General features: G+C 41.3%; 1 pseudogene; it reads left to right on the top strand.

Moving 5' to 3' along the window:
* Nucleotides 1-10,642: 10,642 nt before the first annotated feature.
* Nucleotides 10,643-15,506, top strand: LOC128604886 (kelch-like protein 10; annotated as a pseudogene).
* The last annotated feature ends 522 nt before the right edge of the window (nt 15,507-16,028 follow it).

Below are 16,028 nucleotides of genomic sequence, written 5' to 3'. Positions count from 1 at the left end.
TAGTATGAGGTCAAGAGTGTGACCACCATTATGAGTAGGATCGATTACGTTCTGATTAATCCCTACTGCATCTAAAATGGACACAACCGCTAATCTTAGAGGGTCTTCCAGGTTATCAAAATGAATATTAAAATCACAGACGATTAATGCTTTATCTACAGACACAACCAGGTTTGAGACAAAGTCTGCAAATTCACTAAGAAATTCAGTATATGGCCCTGGGGGTCTGTAAATAATAATTAGAGGAATTGACTTATTTTTTGTGGCTACATAACTTATACTGGTATAAAGAATTTCAAAAGAATTAAATTTATGCTTAGGTTTTTGTGTGACGACTAGATTTTTACTATGGATGAGACCAACACCTCCTCCTCTACCAGTTGAACGAGGCTGATGTACATAACTGTATCCCGGAGGACTGGCTTCATTTAATGCTATGTACTCGTTTGGTTTAATCCAAGTTTCCGTTAAACACATTAAATTACATTCCTGATCAGTAATGATGTCGTTAACAATAAGAGCCTTAGATGCAAGAGATCTAATGTTTAATAGTCCTAGCTTCAGATCAAAAGTGCTGGCTGTGCATTCAATATGATTTAATTTTATGTTAATTAGGTTACGAAGATAGACTTTCCGAGATTTTCTATATATTTGTATAGCTCGGGGAACAGACACAGTCTCTATAGTATGTACTACAGGTGTTGGACTATTAATTGAACATTGCTTATGATGAACGTTGTTATTGTAGAAGATGTGCTTAAGGTAGACAGTCACTTGGAGTGTAGCGTCTTGGAGATGTTGTCAGACAGCAGTTCCGCTACAAGGCTGCTGGGGTGCAGGCCATCAGGATGAAACAACCTAGGACGCTCCCAGAACAGATTCCAGTAATTGACAAACACCAGATTCTGCTCATTACAAAAAGAGACTAACCAATCATTTAATGCTAGAAGTCTACTGAACTTTTCTGCTCCACGTCTGTATGTGGGAAGAGGTCCAGAGACGATGATCTTCGCCGTGGGTGATCTGCCTCGTACCGTCTCGATCAGGCTGGAGAAGTCCCTCTTCAGAACCTCCGTCTGCCGCAGCCTAGTGTCGTTCGTCCCCGCGTGCTGCACAACCGCTCCAATGCGCTCGTCCTTCTTCAGGATTCCTGGTAGCTGCTCAGCGACATCAAGGACACAAGCACCAGAAAAACAGTGTGTGCTCACCTTACCTTTAGATGAGGCTACACGGACGTTCCGCACAATGGAGTATCCGACGATCACAGCGTCTGACGGAGAGGGGCGAAGCGGTTCCTGGTTGGAATCTCGAACACCGGAGGTGGAGAGGGTCCAGCCCGCGCCTTCCGCCGCTGGTTCACCAAAGGCCCGAGGTGTGTTGGCGCCGGCGTGACGGAGACCACGGCTAGGAAAATTCCTAGGTGCACGGTCCCTGCACAGAGAAACAGACACGGCCTAGAGGGGCTGGGAGTGGAAATACCATGCTGTGTGCTTACCTTGGATATGTGGGCAGAGGCACAAGATGTTTCCAGCGCAGTTTGTCGCTTCAGCAGCTGGGCCTGCTCGTCGAGTAGGCCGTGGATCTGCTTCTCCACATCCTCCAGTTCCAGCCGCACCATGTGAAGCTTGAGCGAGTCCTCATCTGCACTCAAAACCGGAGAGACAGCAGACATATTTGTTTTTTAAACAGAACAGCAGTAAATGAGAAATGTGAAATGTAAACAAGGCTAGCGGTAGGTGATGCTAGCGGGCTACGGGCTACAAGCTAGTCGCGGATTTTTGTAAAAAACGGATCAAATTTAGCGACAGCGCAACGTTACGATTGTTTTATCTAAAGTAGTGTCAGTTATATTTGTATAACGTAAGGTAAATAATTTTAAAGTATAGAGATTAGAAGAAATTAATGTAATAGCGTCAGCTCGAAGGGCGCTGCTTCCTGCTTGACGCTGCTTCCTCAGTGACACTTCAGGTTCAATTTATTCCAAAATGGATTCAATTAATTATTTTCCTCAAAATTCTACAAACAATTTTCCATAATGACAACATGAAAGAAGTTTGCTTGAAATCTTTGCAAATTTATAAAAAATAAAAAATGAAAAAAAAGCACATGTACATAAGTATTCACAGCCTTTGCTCAATACTCTGTTGAAGCACCTTTGGCACCAATTACAGCCTCAAGTCTTTTTGAGAATGATGCTACAAGCTTGGCACACCTATTTTTGGGCAGTTTCTCCCATTCTTCTTTGCAGGACCTCTCAAGCTCCATCAGGTCGGATGGGGAGCGTCGGTGCACAGCCATTTTCAGATCTCTACAGAGATGTTCGATCGGGTTCAAGTCCGGGCTCTGGCTGGGCCACTCAAGGACATTCACAGAGTTGTCCTGTAGCCACTCCTTTGTTATCTTGGCTGTTTGCTTAGGGTTGTTGTCCTGTTGGAAGATGAAACTTCGCCCCAGTCTGAGGTCCAGAGCGCTCTGGAGCAGGTTTTCATCAAGGATGTCTCTGTACATTGCTGCATTCATCTTTCCCTTGATCCTGACAGAGTCCTTCAGGTGCCTTTTGGCAAACTCCAAGCAAGCGGTCATGTGCCTTTTACTGAGGAGTGGCTTTCATCTGGCCAGTCAACCATACAGGCCTGATTGGTGGAGTTCTGCAGAGATGGTTGTTCTTCTGGAAGGTTCTCCTCTCTCCACAGAGACACGCTGGAGCTCTGTCAGAGTGACCATCGGGTTTTTGGTCACCTCCGCGACTAAGGCCCGTCTCCCCCGATCGCTCAGTTTGGCCGGGCGGCCAGCTCTAGAAGTCTGCTGGTTCCAGACTTCCTCCATTTACGGATGATGGAGGCCACTGTGCTCAGTGGGACCTTCAATGCTGCAGAAATGTTTCTGTACCCTTCCCCAGATCTGTGCCTCGATACAAGCCTGTCTCAGAGGTCTACAGACAATTCCTTGCACTTTATGGCTTGGTCTGTGCTCTGACATGCATTGTTAACTGTGGGACCTTATATAGACAGGTGTGTGCCTTTCCAAATCATGTCCAATCAACTGAATTTACCACAGGTGGACTCCAATCAAGTTGTAGAAACAGGATGCACCTGAGCTCAAGTTTGAGTGTCATGGCAAAGGCTGTGAATACTTATGTACATGTGCTTTTTTTGTTTTTTATTTTTAATAAATTTGCAAAGATTTCAAATAGGGCTGCACAATTAATGGAATATCGATCGAGATTACGATTTTGACTGCCCACGATTAAATGAACATGATCAACTGCGATATTAAGGTTTAAAGTTTGTCCTCCGCTCATAGAAAACTCCGCTGCAGATCAAATCAAGCGCTTCCTACACTTACAGCCAATCCCCATAGAGCGGCACAGGGATGACGTCATTTTGTAGTGTCAAAACCCGAAACGGAGCATTTTAGACCTCGAGCTGCCAGCTTCGCTTCGAGCTCCAGCGCTTTGCGCGAGGGAAAATAATGACACTAACATGATGCTAAATGGCACTACAGAGGTTGTCAGGGACATTAAACCTTATCATGCTGGACGGGAAAAAATTTTGCAGATAAACTCAGATCTCTACAGTGCCACCATTTCACTCGCATTTGTGACTGAAAAGTACTTTGTGCGACTGTGAATAAATATTTATTCGCACCGGTGCAAGTGACCTGTTCGGAGTTGTATAATACAATCGGAATAAAAACTACAGGAAGTCCAAAATACATCTACACCATGCAACAGTTACTTTCACACTGCTTTCATCTCCTCAGTCCACTGTACAAGTGTGGACATACTGAAGAGAAGTCATTATGATGACGAGTAACACTGAACATTTGCTTCAACTTCCTGATCTCACAAACCACCATCTTTTATTGATCCCGCAAAATGACCTGAACTTTCACCTGCTCGTGTAGACACAGCGGCTTCACGCGGAGTAAATTAATAATAATGCTAACGCTACAAGGTGGGTTTAATTCAAACTTCTTCATTAAAATATTCCTCATCAATCATAATCAAGAGTAGAACTGTTCAGTCTGTAAACATACAGTACACTGCAGCTCTCCGTCACTAACTCTAATTCGCTTCATTTAAACTCACGGTTGCCAGATATCACTAGAAAAGTCACTTTCCATGTTTGATTTAATCTCCCAAAATAACTCAATATTATCAACAGACATGGCGACACTGTACTGGGGGACTGATCTAAAATTGATAAACAAACTAAAATAAAACTACTAAAATGTAAAGACAGAAAATGTGCTTAGTTATAAATAAATAATTGAATGTAATAAAAGATATTATTATAACTTCATAAAATATAAATAAAATGAGAAATGAAAATGTTTACTATGGGTTGAATTTAATACCAATTTGACATTAATCTTAGTTCGCTATCTCCTTAGAAAGCTATTAGCCTTTTTCCTAATATGGATCACTTTTGTGTTAGTCTACTTTTAATTAGGACTCTATTATATTAAAGATATTTAAAAATAAATATGTTTGTTTATCTATCAATTAACCAACAGTATTTCTCATTGCTATTATTTTATTCAGTTAACAGTGACCATGAGCAGAGAGCTTACATTTAACTGTTATGATAGACTTCCTGATTAAAGTTTAAATAAAAAAAGATTGGTATCTGGATCGTATCGGCTGTAAAAATCCTGATCGGAGCATCCCTAATGAACACCATTAAACTAAAGCGCTTTGCATCTGACGGGTAAATGAACTCACCCAATCACATCCTATATGAGATTATTCAGATATCTACACAATACACACAGAGCGGTTCGAGAACTGACTCCAGCCCAGAACCATGACAGTGGAAATGTCTAATAGTGTAGCTTTAAATATATTTAAGAGGAGCAGACTTAAAACAGGTTCACAGTTGTTTTTTTGCATACAGTCTGTAAAATGAACTGAAAATATTACATTTAGTTTATCAGAAGATAAATTAATGTCATGGCTCACACTATGTTCCTAAATTCTGTCATAATTGACCAGCTCAAGTTATCATGCCTACTTGTGTGTTATATTGTGGCATGAGAAAACAAATGTGAAAGTGCAATAAAAAATATGTTGTCACTAAAATCAATTAATCATGATAAATAATGAACACCTATAACTTACACAATGTCTGGGGTAACTGTTCTGCTAGACCTGACCAGATCTACTGTCCTGTGTATTTGCGGTTTTGTGTTTTTATTGTGTTGCACTCGTCTCACACGGAACAGTACGCAAGACTAGGTGAGTTAAAGTGCAAATACACAACTGTGTTGCGTCATGGTCCGGAAGGAATGTCACTTTGTTCCAGTGTATACAAGCTATATAGAGGAATGACAATAAAAACCCACTTGACTTAACTAATGGCACCTCAAAAAGGTTAAATGTGTATTCGAATACCTGGCACATTCCTAATTAGAAAGACTATTAACTACTAAACTTGAAGTGTAATACATTCTGCACTAGGAACGAATAAGGATGCTTGTTAAATGAACTTCACTTAGTGTTGTGGTTTTAGCACATGGAGCCATTGCTTATTATAATAATGAACAGCTATGAGAGTAAAAGCACTGCAAACCCAGATAAAAATTAAAGCATATTTCCAATTCTGAAAAAAAGACATACTGCTGTACCTGCAGTGAAGATTTTCCCGGCACCCGAGAACACCACCACACGGCACTTTGAGTCTTCAGCAATCTGATTAAAGCATTCGATCATTTCACTGTAGGGGAAAAAAGCACTAATGATGTTATTATGCAAAGTTGCCTATAACGGAGTATAAAGCCAACACCTTATATAACAAAACAAAGACGTCCAATGCAACAAAGCAGAATTATACATGGGGGAAATTAACACTTTTTTTTTTTTTTACCTAAATGTCTTCCAAAAACATTTTTTTTTTCATACTTTCATTTTCCCCCCCAGACAGCCTTTAAGAACACTTTTGACAAGAAAGGACGTATTGAAATCATTCTCATGCCTGGATCAGGAAGCTGTGACAAGGTTGCGATGGACTAACAGGAAACATGGTGAACACAGCAAACACCACAGTTTCCAAACTTATTAACAAATTCAAAAAGACTGCAAGTGTTTCAGACCAACCGAGAAGTGCACGTCCACTGACGAAGGCACAACCGACCTGGTACTGGCAAACAGTCCCTTATGTATGGAGACTTTTGGAAAACCCAGTAGTTATGTCCTTTATTTGATGGTAAAACACCTCCAGTAGGCCTTGCTCATGGCGCTGCATTTCTCTGGTCGGTGCAGCTCTACAGGAGTGATGTGATTGGCTGGGTGGGTGACTGACAGGGTGGTGAAGGGTGTAGTGGGGCCTCCTGAAGTCGACATGGCTTGAACAGCGTTCAGAGAAGGAAACCACAGGCTCCTGTCTGATAAACACCAGTCAACAGGTTAATATGATGACTATTTATGGAGATGAATAAAGGACACAAGACTATGGCCCCATACACAGTGATGGACAATTTACAGACAGAAAAGTGACTGAAACCTTTGTTTGGTGCTACAATGCATAAATCATCTTAGTCCTAGTGGGTTTATGTTAGGAGACATTAATGGAGCATTTCTGAAAGGAATCTCCAGTGTCAACACAGTAAAAGTCAGGGGTAAAGCTACAAGTTTTCAGATACAGCCAAGACATCAGCACAGAGGACATTTTTGTGGCCCTATCGGTAACATGACAAGCAGCATTCTTTCTTTGTTTTATATTAAAATAATAGTTTTGTTTTTTAAAAATAAAATTAAAAAACAAAAAAACAAAAACCACCACATAATAGGTGAGGGAAGAACAGCTGTTACAACATGCCAACACAAGTGAGAACAGGAATGTGTTTTCATTCTACAACATTAAATGCAACTATACACCGATCAGCTACAACAGTAAAACCACTGACAGGTGAAGTGAAGAACTTTGATTATCTCATTACAACAGCACCAGTGAAGGGGTGGGGTATATTAGGCACCAAGCGAACAGTTGGGGAAAAATGGGCAAGTGTAAGGATCTAAGCAACTTTGATAAAGGCCAAACTGTGACGTCTAGATAACTGGGTCTGAGCATTGCCAAAACGGCAGGTCTTGTACCTACCAAAAGTGGCCCATGAAAGGTCAACTGGTGAACTGGTGACAGGGTCAAGGGCGCCCAAGGCACACTGATGCGACTGGGGAGCAAAAGCTAGCAGAGGCAGTGTGATGTTCTGGGCAATGTTCTGCTGGGAAACCTTGGGTCCTGGCTTTTGTGTGGATGTTAATATACTTTTACACGTACAACCTACCCAATACTGTTGCAGACCACGTACACCTCTTCATGGCAACAAAATTCCCTAATGGCAGTGGTCTCCTTCAGCGGAATAATGTTCCCAGGCACACTACAAAAAATGGTTCAGGAATGGTTTGAGGAACATGACAGAGTTCAAGGAGTTGACTGCCACCAAATTCCCCAGATCTCAATACAATTGAGCATCTGTGGGATGTTCTGGACAAACAAGTCTGATCCACGGAGGCCCACCTTGCATCTTACAGGACTTAAAGGAACTATGGTCTTGGTGCCAGAAACCACAGCACACCTTCAGAGGTCTTGTGGTGTCCATGCCTCGACGAGTAAGAGCTGTTTTAGCGGCACAAGGAGGACCTGCACTACATTAGTCAGGTGGTTTTAATGTTACGGCTGATTTTTATTTCATTTTTTTTAAACAAATTGTTAGTGCTGCCAAGCTGCGGTGTTGCAAGTGGAATAAAACACTTTGGGATGCGCTGTTAACTCCACGTTGAGCTGAAGAACAGGCCACCCCATCAGTAAATATATTTTCCTAGAACAACTCTGTGGTGTTTTATTCATTTGATGATTTTGTGGTCAGTAAACCGTTTGTGTGTTGATTTTGATGTATGTTTTGGATCGTCAGCAGTCAGGTTTTCATTTAATATCTGTTGATATTTGATAGAGTCCATGATGCCAGGAAGTGATGGACTTTTAACAGCTTGACCACACCACATCATGGCTCATGTGAAAGTAGACACTTAAGACTTTAAGAATTAGCAGTTATTTCAAGTATTTCTTCTTTGACCTAGCCTACCTGGGGCAATACATTCAGAATTATTATTTTTTTAAATTATCTAAACTTTTTTTTTTACTTTTAACACAAATGTTATCTCTTCACAGCAAATGTTGATATAAACCCCACTCCTGGTCTCAAAGATGCCCCGAGTACTTGTCCATGAACACCCAAAATATGAGGAAGTTATCTCTAACCACTACAATGGTGTGTAAGGTTATCCAAACACAGGTAAAAACCTCTCCAAATGGCACCAAATCTCACCAAATGGCACAAAGCTTATAAAAATGGCACAAAGCCTTTAAATATTGCAGACTTCTAGAAATAGAAGAAAAAATTTTTTTAAAGGCACAAAATAACCTCCAAATGGCACCAAATGTCTCCAAACCAAAGAAAAGAAGAGCCACTCAGAAATAACTGCTCCAGAAGCTGTGACACATTCGGGCTTTTTCGGGAGCACGCCGCTGCTATAAGACGCCGATAAATCGCACGCTGAGTGAAAACCAGTAGACAACTAGCGATCAGAAAAAACTGCCAAACACGCAAAAACCTGCCTGTTGTATAAAGTTTTGCAGGAAGACCGCTAGAGCCATTTCCTGATAGTTTCTCTGCATGGCCCTGTAGCGCTGTGCTGATTGGCCTGTACCGCTGACACACAACTCAAGACGCACACGTAAAGGGTTGTGCTGATGACGCGTTTGATTTTCTCAGCCTCTGAGTGGTCAATCATGTCGAGTTTGGGCTTGTTTGAAAGCTAGAAGAATCTACAATTGGTCCAAGTGGGTGTCAATCAAGTTAGACTGCCGATTATAATTTAGGAGGCGGGTTGTTCAGCATAGCCAAAGCAGATTAGCTTCTTTTAAAATGTGTCTCAGTTTAGTTTATGGCTAATTACTAAATTCCAGAGGAGTGGGATATCAAAACACTTAATGCATTTTGAAGAGGACATTTGTGACTAAATATGGAACTTTGCATTTGCTTTCGTCAATAAATGCACAGTTCCATATTTAGTCACAAATGTAGTAAACACAAGTAACGGTGTTTTACTGTCAAAAAAGCTTTACTCCTACTCTCCGATTTATCTATCTCAATGTTTTCATGGAGAGGTGTGAATTGTTTGCCCAGCAGGGAGCTCAAACCCCGCCCCTTTCCCATCCCCCTGCTCACCAGCAGTTAAGCACACAGTCATGAAACTGCACACACAGAAAGCCACCAGTGTCCTGACTAATCTTATACCAGAACTGTGGTGATACAATAATTCATTTATTTACACTAATTGAAAATGTCCGATAAGTCGTTTTCCATTCCGCCGGCGGAATGAACGCTAGTGTCGGGGCGAAAGGGGTTAATATCTGTTGATATTTGATAGTCCATGATGCCAGGAAGTGATGGACTTTTAACAGCTCGACCACACGGCACGCTCTTATGCCAGTTGACTTTTGCAGATGAAGCTTTTCCATAACACTCCAGAGCGTATTTTACCACCTTAACATCACCTCTAATTAAAACTGTCAATCATCCGCATATGCAGATAATTTGGTGGGTTGTTGACAGTTTAGAGTGTCGATTTGTAGACCTGTCAATTCTTTCCTAAGCTTAAAGAAATAGAGAGGGAGACTTGTTTCTCTCAGGCTCTCATAGTGACTCAGGCCTCAGCTGGTGCTGTCCTTGGTGCTGAAATCAGTCACCAGCCTGCAGTTCACTGAATCTTCATTACAGCATAAACATGATATACCACGTAACCAAAAGTATATGGACGTCTGACCATAACACCCACATGTGCTTCATCCCTGAACTGTTGCCACACAGCTGAAATCACACAGCTGTATAGAACGTCTCTGTACGCTGTAGCGTTACAATTTCCCTTCACTGGAACTAATAGACCCAAACCGGTTCCAGCATCACAACGCCCCTGTACACAAACCCAGCTCCATGAAGACACAGTGTGTTAAGGTTGATGCAGAAGAACTTTACTGGCCAGAAGAGTGGACTCTATTGTAACAGCAAAGGGGAAATACATCTGGAAGGGGATGTTCAACAAGCGTATACTGTACGGGTGTGACGGTCAGATAACAGCTCCCCAGTGCAATACGTTATAACAATGCAACCACAATGAGGGCCTCAGAAACCATAAACTAGGCTTTTATCACAAACCACAGCACTGAAGCACTAAATCTGAAGCACTAAATCTCGATTCGAACCCCAGACCCCAACCACAGAGAAGCGAGGTCAACATGCTAACCACTAACCCACCACGCAGCTATAACAATAACAGGTGGTCATGGTAACACATCACACAACCCCATCCTTGATTATCAGCTACTATAGGAACGATAACATATTAGAACAAGTGCATTTACATACGAGGGTGAATCAAAGAAATGAAAACCTTATAAAAACCATATATAAAATTTATATATAATATATATTTTTATATATATTTTTTGTTTGTTTGTTTCTTCTTGACAAACTTTTCTCAGCACTATAACTCTATAACTCTGACTTTTCACCAGATTTCTTTCCTTTAGCACATATAAACACTTTGTACTCGATCAGCCTGACTCCCCTGGAGGTGTCCATCATGGAACATCCTGCCAGACCTGAACGTCAGCACGTCTCGGAGCCACGGACGGGAGAAAAGGAAAGACACATGACGGTGTGGAGAGAAGACGAAATGCTGAGTGACTCAGAGAGAGCCTCATCGATCCACTGATCACGTCATACCACTTATTATTATTATTATTATTATTATTACTGATGTGCCGAAGCTCGGTTTCCATTTTTAATCCCTTATAAGATTAGAGGTATAATCTGCTTATAATCACGTATACGATCTGATCATAATATACATCATGCATGTTATTGTTTTACACACACACACCCCTTCGTTGCCAGAGATCTAATTAAAGACTGAGATTGAACGTGTCCCTCCTTCTGATAGCGTAAAATTACATGTTACAGATTTGGAATTGCATTCTCGCTGTGATGTCTCACACTCTTTACTGGTAGGAAGAGAGAGAGAGAGAGAGAGAGAGAGAGAGAGAGAGAGAGAGAGAGAGCGAGCGAGTCAGAGAGTCAGAGATAGAGAGAGCAAATTTAATAATAATAATAATAATTATTATTATTATTATTAATAATAATTTAAAAAACGGAGCAGATCCAATAGGGCTTCGCAGCAGCAGTGCTTTACCTCAAAGTGATTTGTAACACAAACAGTGGAAATGGTGTAGCAAAAGTCATGCAACCATTGTGGGGGTAGGGGGGGCTCTGAATTTGTACCTGATGCATCATCTTTTATAATTGTGATTAATGGTCCATTAGAGAAGAAAAAAAAAAATCCAGTCCATTCTTTGATTACTTATTTGGCATACAGTGAATATTCACACTTTAAGGCCATGTGGAACAATGCATTTAAATGGGGTAATTTGTGTACATTGAACCGAGAGTACTAGACATGTCTGCTAAAAGCAATACAAAGGCTTTATTCACACTGCAGGAATTTTATATTGTGTGTTTAGATTTTTTCTTTTAGACAGACTGATCAACTGCAAATTTGTTCTGGTGAATGACAGGCATTCAAAATCTTTCTGCAGAACTCTGTTGAAGATTCTGTACATCAGAGATTCATCTGAACTTCAACAAAACATTTCACATTTATAGAGTTTTGTCTACGTTCATCAAGTAATCACATTTATAAGTTTATTTATTAATCACGACAGTTCTACTGTGCACGTCTATTACACAACTATCAGTGTTGTTCTGCTGGATATCGGCACATTTCTGGAGCAGAACAAACTAAAGTTCATTAGACTTACCTCTTGATCAATGCGGGTCATCACATGTTGGATTTCGGGTATTTCACTGCCTCTCTGTGTTGTACAACTGCAGGAGCCGTGGGAGGTGCTGATCAAGCCCTTCAAACAATGCCTTCTTTAAGTCAGGTGACACAAGCCTGCACAACTCAAACACAACCTGTTGAAGAGAACCAAATTTAAAATAGTTAAGAGACAAATCTCCACCATTCTGAAGGCATAAAGTACGTATTCACGTGTAAGCAAACATTTGTTTTATCTATGGAAAAAAAATGAACATTAGAACAGATTTACTTGTCTCTGACTGAACAAAGCAGGCCATATTAAACTGGGTTAAATATACAAATCCACACAGTTCACCAGTCCAATAGAATCTGTAGAACACATTAGCAATACTTCTGCTCTGTTTAGACCCAGAAAATATAAAATACTTACTTTAGTATGAAATTTCTGTCGAGTGTCTACCATGGAGTCGGGATTTACAGTCTGTGAACACGTGCTGGAAAAGCAACCAACACGTGCAACCCTAACCGAGTGAGAACGACTCAAACGATTCAAGAAGAGGATTCTGAATCGGTTCATTTAAAGAATCATTACCAAAGCTGCTTATCCTACTTCGATGGTTTGAATGAATTAACTGAATCAGTTGAACCGACTCTTCATCGCTCAGTAAACCAATGCCGACGAGAATTTCAGGATTATTTAAAAACATATTTATATATTTTGAGAGAAGTTTAACGGCTTGAGAAGTGACTCAAGCAGCCTTTTTATTCACAAATCTCACACACACAAACAAGAACACGATACTCGCTAAAAAAATAAGTTACCTCAAAAACGTGACAAAAATGACCTCAAAGTGTTTTTTGGTAAAGCAATGTTTTCTGTGAAGTAGTTTACCGCCTACAAATGCCTCTATGTTCACAATGCACCTCATCAACCAGCAAATTATCAACAAATCTTAACAACAGACATTGAGAGTAATATCAAATACATATTAATACTGAGAGTAATATCAAATACATATTAATATTGAGAGTAATATCAAATAAAATGAATGACCTGACTTGGACCCATCCAAGATGTCCACCGATGAAAACGAGCACAGCCTTTTTGTGAAGGAAACTTAACGGCTTGCGGAAGTGACGTAATCAGTAATGTAATTGGTTGCTAGGGAATACATTGTGTTGAACACGTGTGTGATTCCATATAAATAATTAAATGTTGAGCAAACTCGTTTAAATAAGTCAGTACAACTAAATCAGCTATTGATTGGAACAACTGAATAAAATAAGTTGAACTTACTAAAGTCAAGAACTATTTTTTTTACAGTGGTAACTGTTGTAGTAACCTTGTTTTCTTCTGTTGAGGTGTTAGTGCTGGATTTCGTTTGGCTTTTGTAAATATAAATCCCATTTCATTCAGCCAATTTTTTACAGTTCTGTCACGAATATTGACCCCTGTTTCTGCCCATTTTTTTGTTGTGCATTTTCTATTTTCAAGGCATATTGCTTTGTGTTTTCTGTCCTGACACTTTGACGTCTTCCTTTCCATTTTGCTTATACTTGCTCCAAATTTTAGACATAGCTGACTGGGAACATCCGACATCATTTACCACACTCCGAGTTGGATTTCATTCTTGAAAGAGTTTTATAAGCCTTTCTATTGTTTCAATCGAAAACTCTTGTTGGGACCTTGTTTCCTTTCAAAAAAGTCCAAGGTTAAGGTCTGTAAGCACTCTTAACTGCAGACTAATTAACATTTTTACACTTGCTGTTTTAGAAATGCAAATTACAAGCCGATTCCATAACTTTTTCCTCAACATTGATTCCATCATTTTTTCTCTATTTGATTTAGAAAAAAATATGCCATTAATAAAAATAATTGAATTTAACTTGTTTGAGGTATGGTTCATGAAGCCAGAAAGTTCAGATATTAAACAAAAATGTTTTGAGTCATATTTTGTTTTTTTTGCTACGAAGTAAAAAAAAAAAAAAAAAAAAAAATACAGTTGAACATCCAAGAATACCAACGGCTGTTACCCTCCTGATAAGCTCGGGTACAGCATCCCTAATGTGTCCCCCGAGATAATGGAGCTGATCGTGGAGTACACGTATACAAGACGTGTTAACATCACGGAGAAAAACGTGTATAAGCTGCTGATCGCTGCTGATTATCTGTTGGTGAACAGCCTGCTGAGCAAGTGCTGCGCGTTCCTGAAGGCTCAGCTGTGTCCAGAGAACTGCGTTAACATCTGGCGTTTTGCTCACTCCCACTTCTGCGAGAAGTAGAAGCAACAGGCCTTCCGGTTTATATTGCACAACTTTGAGGAGATGGTGCGCCTCTCTGAGGAGTTCCTGGACCTGACGGTCGAGCAGCTGAGCGAGATCATCGAGAAGGACAAACTGAATGTGAAACAGGAGAGCGAGGCCGTTTTACAGTGGATCAAACATGCGCCATAGAAATGGAAAGCGCACATAGGAGTGTTACTGCCCAAGGTGCGTCTGGGGCTACTGACGCACGATTACCTTATGAACCATGTGAGCAACAACGTTTTAGTGAAGGACGACATGACACGTAAGCCGATCGTCACCAGCGTTCTGATGGGCATCGATGACCTCAACCCGAGCCTTTCTCTCAGCTCTGATCTCACGAGACTCCGCCTGCCTAGTGCCGATCTGCTGGCCATCGGTGGCTGGTGCCAAAGGATTCCCATGAATGCCATAGAAGCGTACGATATACGAGCAGCATGCTGGGTTAAAATCACGTGCAATGACGAGAGTCCACAAGCCTTTCATAGGATGGTGTATCTGAATGGCTTCGTGTACTGCATTGGAGGATATAACATGGGGAATACCATGCAAGAATGCTTCAGAATTGTCAGAAGGTTTGATCCCATCACCAGAACCTGGGCTCAGGTGAGCCCCATGCACTCTATCCGGTATAAGGTGAGCATGTGTGCGCTGGATGGTCATATCTATGCTATGGGAGGATTCCATGAAGAACATCAGAATACGGCCGGGCGATATGAACCTGAGAATGATCGGTGGAGCATGATCGCGCCGATGCACGAATGCAGGAGCAACTCTAGCGCTACAGTACTGAACGACAACGTGTACGTATGCGAAGGGTCTAACTGGACTGAGTGTTTGTTGACAGGGGAGTATTACAGTCCTCAGATTGGAGTGTGGACCCTCACCCCCCCATGATGATCAGAAGGCGTGGACTGGGCGTGGTCGCATACAGACGACAGGTTTACGCTGTCGGGGAGACGATGGTGTTAATCACCTAAGCGATGTAGAGGCGTATAATCCTCAGACCAACGTGTGGACACAAGGTCCAGCCATGAACAACAAGCACAGCAACTTCGGCATTGAGGTGCTGCACGATCTCCTGTTCGTTGCTGGAGGAGAGAACGGCACTACCACCATGGATGAAGCGGAGTGTTATGATGAGCAGACTTCTGAATGGCATGCAGTTGAAAACATGGGGATTTCCCGCAGTGCTCTGAGCTGCTGTGTGCTGTCTGGTTTACCCAACATGGCAGAGTACGCTGCTCCCCGAGACAATCCCTACAGAGTCCCTCAGAGCTTACGGAGCACCAGGGGCAACCTCACACCTCCTGCCAACGTCTGAGTACAAATAAACCTCTTCCTTCATCAGCATCCTTTGGTTCTCGAGAATCAAATTAAACATTCTGAAACAGTCAAAGTACTGAATTTACCTTTGTTTACTCTCTTATGCTGCAAGCCGTTGTACTGAATCTCACAAAACAACAACGTCCCTCATGGAGACGTGCGATGGAACAGTTAACGTCCACCATCCTGAGATCTCTCTCTCACACACACACACATACACACACACACACCTGACATCACAGCAATGCGGTGGTGCTCACGCGGTCAACGCTAAACAGAATTCCCTTCACGTTATTTTCTATGTGATGAAACCGGACTTTGTTGACGTGTAGCTTTTGTGTCATAAGTTTAGGTTTGTACCACAATTCCGCTGATTTTAGCCCAAAGTCACTAACGTGATAAAATCACTGTAACGGATTATTTTTATGGGCAAAGATGAAGACAGGGGACCACGATTATACATCATTTCTCTCTGTACATCACAGGAATAAATTCATGTAGATCTTGTTAATATGTTTAT

This window comes from Ictalurus furcatus, unplaced genomic scaffold (assembly GCF_023375685.1).
Source record: "Ictalurus furcatus strain D&B unplaced genomic scaffold, Billie_1.0 scf5, whole genome shotgun sequence".
Lineage (NCBI taxonomy): Eukaryota > Metazoa > Chordata > Actinopteri > Siluriformes > Ictaluridae > Ictalurus > Ictalurus furcatus.
Note: the sequence above shows the minus strand (reverse complement) of the source record. Positions and strands in the feature narration are given on the sequence as shown.